The sequence below is a fragment of the Loxodonta africana genome, chromosome 3 (genome assembly GCF_030014295.1).
Source record: "Loxodonta africana isolate mLoxAfr1 chromosome 3, mLoxAfr1.hap2, whole genome shotgun sequence".
Taxonomy (NCBI): Eukaryota; Metazoa; Chordata; class Mammalia; order Proboscidea; family Elephantidae; genus Loxodonta; species Loxodonta africana.
Genome location: NC_087344.1, coordinates 150674143 through 150681197, shown reverse-complemented (window position 1 = coordinate 150681197; position 7055 = coordinate 150674143). Strand labels below are relative to the sequence as shown.

The 7055-nt window shown below is 48.0% G+C and overlaps 2 non-coding genes across 2 annotated transcripts; one reads left to right on the top strand and one right to left on the bottom strand.

The window, feature by feature from the left end:
* The first annotated feature begins 655 nt into the window (after window positions 1-655).
* On the top strand, window positions 656-729 carry TRNAN-GUU (transfer RNA asparagine (anticodon GUU)). Its single transcript has one exon. It is a non-coding gene; the product is annotated as a tRNA-Asn (tRNA).
* A 1361-nt stretch (window positions 730-2090) lies between these two features.
* TRNAV-CAC (transfer RNA valine (anticodon CAC)) lies at window positions 2091-2163 on the bottom strand. The gene has a single exon. It is a non-coding gene; the product is annotated as a tRNA-Val (tRNA).
* Window positions 2164-7055: the final 4892 nt, after the last annotated feature.

The window sequence follows — 7055 nt, the reverse complement described above, 5'->3', positions numbered from 1 at the left end:
CGGCGCACCGCAAACCTGTCAGCGCTCACTGGTCTTTAAACTTTATTGACATAAAAACATTCACACTGTTTTGTTCTTGAACAGCCACAGGTGCTCTGCTTTTCTCTCACTTCTTGCCATCTCTCAGCTCCTCCCTCCCCATTGTGCTGCAGGATAGAAACCTTTCTCTCCTCCCCAGCACTTGGCCCGAGCCTCTGCACCTGCCTCCTGGAGGTCTTGTTCTCGCCCACGCCTCCCTGCTTTCCTTCGCCCCTCTTCACCGCTCCCCTTTCTTCACTTATTTTCCGCGCTCCGGCCCCACCTACCGCAAATGAGGCGAGCGGGGGGCTTCCATGGTGCGGGCGGGCGGGCGAAGGCGGAGCAGCAGTGTCTTGGACCCTATTGGGGTCAGGCAGGGGTTGCAGACCCGGGATCTCCGGGGGTCGCAGGCATCTGAGGCGGAGGAGGAGCAAGGAGGGGCGAAGGCCATTCGGCTGCCCTCCTAGCTTCAGACTCACCCAACGCACTGATTTTAACGCGATCAACAACACCATTTGTCACCCCAACCTGCCGGATTTTCCGAGGGTTTGTGCAGGTCGTACTGCAGAAAGCCGCTGGCACCGTCCGGTGGCTCAAAGGCGTTCACTCCTGGTACAAACAGGTGGGGTTACCTGTGGTCTCTGTGGCGCAATTGGTTAGCTCGTTCGGCTGTTAACCGAAAGGTTGGTGGTTCGAACCCACCTAGGGACGGTCCCCAGGTTTTGCACGTGTTAAGATATTCCCAGCGTTTCTGCTCCATAAGTCTTACTAGGGAAAGGCAGAGAGAAATGGTAGTCACCCTTCTGTCCCCTTTGCTTGGAAACTGAGAACTCGGAAATGACTGAAGCAATCATGGGACTTGTTTTCGACTAAGAAGTCCCCCCCCCATATTATTTATTTGTAATGTTATTTATTTAAGCCCCGGTGGAGTAGTGGTTGGAATCCCTGGTGGCGTCGTGGTTAAGTGCTACGGCTGCTAACAAAAGAGTCGGCAGTTTGAATCCGCCAGGTGCGCCTTGGAAACTCTATGGGGCAGCTCTACTCTGCCCTATAGGGTCACTATGAGTCGGAATCGACTTGATGGCCCTGGGTTTCTGGTTTGGGTTGGTGTAGTGGTTAAGTGCTACGGCTGCTAACCAAAAGGTCAGCAGTTTGAATCCACCAGGCGCTCCTTGGTAAACCCTGTGGGGCAGTTCTGTGTCCTATAGGTTCGCTATGAGTCCGAATCGACTCGACAGCAACGGGTTTGGTTTCAGCATGATTTATTTAACCCTCGCCATATACTTTGCAATTTAAGTTGCTTCTATGCTTTTATAATTACAAATAAAGTTGTAACCACCATTAGTTATCTAGCTATCTATTTATAATCCCTCGTTCTGTTTCTTTAGCAACCCTCACTAAGACTCCCATTAATTTGAGAAATCCCAGGTCAATGGCAGTGGTTCCCACTATCCTTCATAAAATCGCCACCACAGAATGCTTTCAGGATGCAAGGACAGGTCCCTTAAATGTATTTCTCACATACTTGTTAAAGGTTATGTCTTCCTGACCGTACCTGGGGCTGTAGATACGGGTGAATAAACATGTCTTACGTGATAAATTTCCTGTAGCTTTCTAATCCCCCTAAGGCTTTCGGTATTTTCCTCTACAATAAATGCATCACAGACGCTCTGGCATTTCAAGTTCATGTACTGTAGGCCACCTTTGGGTGCAAGTTTTCAGTCAACTGCTTCAAGTGAACAATTTAGAATTGCTGGCAGCTGCTCAAAACACAGTGGCTCCAGAATTTCTATCTAGTGCACCTATGTCAATAAGTAAACCTAGCCGTATCCAACATTATGTTCCTTCCATCCTGCTTCTACCCCCTTAGGATCCATTTTCACAGATACACCCTAGGATTTAGGTTCATATAAAGTGGCATAAATCTTGCAGTACTTCCGGTTGTATTGCACCTTCCTATGGGTCATCACAGTTTGTGCATTTCCCTCTGGGACTTTCTGGGACTCGAGTGTGATTCTAGATCTAGAGCGATGAGAAAAAGTAGCACTCTGCTTTGAGGAGTAAAGACCAACTGTTTCCGCCCGGTTTTGAACCGGGGACCTTTCGCGTGTGAGGCGAACGTGATAACCACTACACTACAGAAACACCCGGGAAAACTCTATGATGCTCTTCTTTAACTTTTGTGGCTTTCAGTGGACGAAATTCAATCCCAGTTCGAAATTCCACTGCCAGCAGCAAAGTCCTGGAAAGGGCCTCAATAAGCACTGAGTGAACCAAGGCTCACTGCATTTGCCTTGAGTGGTCATTTCTCTCAAAAGGCTTAGCTTTAATGCCTCTTTGTTATCTCTTTCTCTTGTTCCTGCCACTTTCGTTTGCTTTTGGTGTGAGAACTCAAAGCAAACGTGTGGGGCCCCACTGTCCTTGTTTCGAGGGTAGGCGAGGAACCCTAAGCCAGGGAATATCGGGAGGCTCAGTCCCCTTTGCCCAAAGGGGTGGCTCGGTGCTTCCTGAGGCCCTTTTCTTTTTCAGTGTCAGCTTGTGGAGAAGGTTCAGGTGATAGAAGAGAACAAAGAGAACCTTTAGAACTCTCAGGAACTAAAACTAACATAAAGCATGTCTCGTTTGGTGCCCCGCCTCCCAACAACCAGATGAGAATTGTGTCCTGGTCTGAAATCTGATTTAGAGCAGAGAAATGAGGTCTGGCTAAAGATGCTGAGTAATTGGAAGTCTTCTTGCAGTTTTTTTTTTTTTTCCTTCTTCTCCTTACAAGGCTATTGGCGAACACTTGTCTATCCGCAAAAGAAAACCTGTTTCCGCCCGGTTTCTAAACAGGGACCTTTCGCGCATAAGGCGAAGGTGATAAGCACCGCACTACGGGAACCAGGTGAGTGAGCTAACCTAAGAATTTGATCATGAAAATTGTAGGACCTGCAGTTTTCAAGTACTTTGGCTTCCAGCACAGGAAATTCAACTACATTTGAAATTCGACTGCCAGAAGCAAAGTGCTGGAGAAAGCCCTCGGGAAAGCACGAACAATCCCTCAGGCAAAGGGGTCTGTGGCTTCAGTTAGGACATAATGTAGTTTTCTGCGCTTTTTGTTTCTTATCCGTAAAGCTAGGACTTTGACTTTGACAGCTCATTAGAGTTTCCATTTTCAGAACTAAGCTCCTCTCGGGCTCTCCAGCTCCCCACAGCCCAGGAGCTGTGAGGGCTCTCACCCCGGGGCTTCGGACCAGCGCCTCGGTGGCCCCTTTAATGGCGCTGCTTCCATGAAAAGATGTGCAATGTTATTCATCCCCCCAGTTGCTGGTAGTTGCCATGGAGTTGGTTCCGACTCATGGCGACCACATGAGTGCAGTGCGGAACTGCCCCATAGGGTTTCAAGGCTGTAATTTGGTGCTGCCGTGGTTAAAGCTCTTGACTGCTAACTGAAAGGTCAGCAATTCGAATCCAGGAGCCGCTGTGCGGGAGGAAGATGTGGCAGCTTGCTTCTGTAAAGATCACAGCCTTGGAAACCCTATGGGGCAGTTCTACTCTGTCCTATAGGGTCGCTATGAGTCAGAATCGACTGGATGGCAACGAAGCGCCTCTGCGTGGGTTCCAAACACAAACCTTTCAGTTGATAGCCGAGTGCTCAACCGTTTGGCAGAAAACCGGAAAACAAGCATTGCTGAGGATGTGGAAAATTGGAACCCGCACTCCTTGCTGAAGGAATTGTAAAATGGTACAGCCTCTGGAAATCCGTTTGGCAGTTCCTCAAGAGTTAACCATAGAATTCCCAGATGACCCAGCACCTCCACTACTAGACATATACCCCCCAAAATTGAAAACAAGAATGCAAACAGATATTTGTACACCAGTGTTCACTGTAGCATTATTCACATTACCCAAAAGGTGTAAACAACCCAAGTGTCCATCAGCAGGTGAATGGATAAACAAATTGTGGTCTATCCATACAATGGAATATTATTCAGCCATAAACAGGAAGTTGTCATACATGTTAAGACATGGAAGAACCTAGAAAAATTATGCTGTATGAAAGAAGCCAGATACAAAAGGACAAATATTATATGATCCCTCTTACTTGGAATCTCTAAAATAGCAAATGGGTAGAGAACAAAGTGTATTAGTGGTTACCAGAGGCGGGTGGGAGGGAAAAGGCAGGAAAGATTGCTTAAGGGGCACTGAATTTCTGTTAAGGATGTGGAAAAAGTCTGGAAATGGATAGTGGTGATGGTTCCGCAACATGGTGAGCGTAATTACTGTCACTGAATTGTGCACATAAAGTGGTTGAAATAGCAAATGCTTTGTTATCTATTTTATCACACAGGCACACATGCAAAATGATCCACACGTCCGGTCCTCCCAGGAACACCAGAACCCTCCCTCCAGGCCCTACCCTGCACTTTCCCTGGGGTCTGACCTGCACTCTTTCCTCAGAAGCCCTTTTGCCTCAGCTCCTCCCCTCTGTCCCCTCTCTGACACTTGTGCAGTCTCTTGTTCTGTGCCACTCAATTTCAGTCCACTACTTTAATCGCACCTTCATGTTTTAGCTGCACCTTAGCAAAGGCTGAAACATGCGTCTTAGGGCACTTGGCTCTTTGAAAATATCTAACAAGCAACACAGGCCAAGCCAGCCTTGAAGACCTGCATTGGATTCTTTACAGGGGCAGAGAAGAACGGGCTACTGGAGAAGCACAAACTCATGGCGTGCGCCCCCGCATATCGCACACCTGGGAAGGGCCCAGTTCAAGAAACGGAAAAACAGCGATTTTGAAGATTCTCTGCAGACAGAACCCGAAGGGAGTTGGTTTCTTGACCTCGAGAGGCCAGTCGAGCAAGGGGTCTCAAGCATGTCCCAAACTTCCCAAGACAGGGCAGGAACAGGCTGATTTTGAGGGACAGAGCCAAATAAAAGGGGGCAAAGGCAGCCCAACCCCAGGCCTTGCAATTAAGGGTCTCGAACCCTAAGATCTGAGCGAGCGGAGGGCCACGCCTTAAACTGATCTCCCGCCTTTATCAGAAGAGTCCTTCGTCCAAATTCATAGCTCAGGAAAGGGAGGAACAGTATAGACCAACGTCCACATTTGACGGACAAAAACCCAAAAGGTCTACTGCGTTCGAGTCTATTCAGACTCATAGGGAGCACAGTAGAACAGCCCCAAAGGGTTTCCAAAGATGGGCTGGTGGATTCCAACTATGGACTCTTTACATAGCAGCCTGAGCTCTCAACCACTGTACTACCATGGAGAACACGAAAATTCCCTAATAATTAGATGTGGAGTGTGAGGAAAAGACCTGCGCCAAGGAGAGCTCACACTTTTTGCCTGAGCATATGAAAGGAAATCAACAAAGATGGGAAAAAGGCAGGGGCTGCGGAATTTCGGGGGAAAATCCGGAGTTCAATAAGGGGTCCGGGGGTCCTGGTTCAAAGAGTTATTCATCCAGACTGTCTCTGTTTCTGTATCCATCTGAACTCTTTTCGATGTTAGAGTTCTTGGGCGCACATGGTTGGCCCTCTTCCCACCCTGGGCACCTCCTCCCTGCAGGCTCGTGCCCTTCGCTGGACCCCAGCCACCGTCTCTTCACACGCTGCCACCGCGCAAAGGCACATCTCTATGTCAGGTCTGAAGTGCGGCAGCGAGGAAGAGCCAGTTGACTCCGAAACTTGCAGAGACCTAACAGCCCTGGGTGTGCTGCAGGCTGACTGGCGTTTTGGAGAAGACAAGGAGGAAAGGGCCTTGGGGGACGATCCCAGGAGCAGAGGGTAGGCGTCCTGGCTTCCTGAGTTTGGTGAGAAGAGATGTACTATCTGGAGGAGGGGGATTACACCAGGCCATGCAGGTCCCTGGTGGTCTAGTGGCTAGGATCTGGTGCTTTTACCACCGTGACTCGGGTTCAATTCCCGGTCAAGGAAATTTGTTTTGCGCCCTCTCTCCTCCGCCTTGTTTGATGCAGAAGAGTCCCAGAATTGCCCAGGCTTGGAGAGGTGAGAGGCGATGAGCAACTGTTCAGCGGCTTGGAGCTCCCAACAGCTGTATCTTGCCCTTGGCCACCAGGAACCTTCACCGCTCCTGTGATCCTCATCTTAGAAACCTAACCTTTCGCTCTCAGAATGTTCATCTCCAGAGAACAAAGTAGAACCTGTGACAAGAGCTCCAAATCTCCTTTTTCAAAACAATTGCAAACAAAGTTGAAAGAGTAGTGACTTTATGCTTCACGCATTTACCAATGAACATTTTCCACATTAGCTTTGTCCATCTCTCCATATGTATGTATTTTCTACCCCATTTCAAAGTAACTTGCAGATATCTCAGGATCCTTTGGTTACTCCTTTCCTTTGGCAATACCCCTCTAAACCAGCCTCTTGGGGACTTTTACTTTTTATCCTCTCAAAGAAGTCCCTCTTTCTCCTTGAGCATAAAGTCTCAGGTGTGACCTGGAGCCCCTCCAAGAATTACAAAGACTCCAATCACTGGGAAAATCTCAGGTGTTTAGAGATTCTCTCTCAGAAACCAGGGAAAAAGTCCAAATCCTTTGAGTAAAAATTAACTGTATACTCCACAGACATGCTCATTTGTCCCTACTTTTATCCCCTGGAAAGGTCAGAAGACACTACCTTCAACAAGGCTGTGAAAAATAGATCGTACAGAACTGTTTTCACATCCTCAAAGAACTCTGTGGTGGTCATTTTATGAAAGACAGTGGGAACTGCTACCATGGAACTGGGATCATTGAAATGAATGGGGATGATGGGAAGATGGGATTGGAAGGGTCAAGTCACAACATTTAACCTTAAAGGACAAGTTGACCTCAGTTACTACATTGAGTACAAAGCTCAAGCAGTAATCAGAATGGTCTGTCCCTCAAAGCTCTTTGGCATTAACTCCCTGGTTGGTGTCTCTAGAAACGCAATAGATGGGCAACCTATTAAAGTCTTACTTGATTTGCATAAGCAGAAACACACTAAGTCTGGTGAACATAGTCTGACTTGAATCACAGCAAGAGACAGTCACAGACCCTCAACAAATTCACAA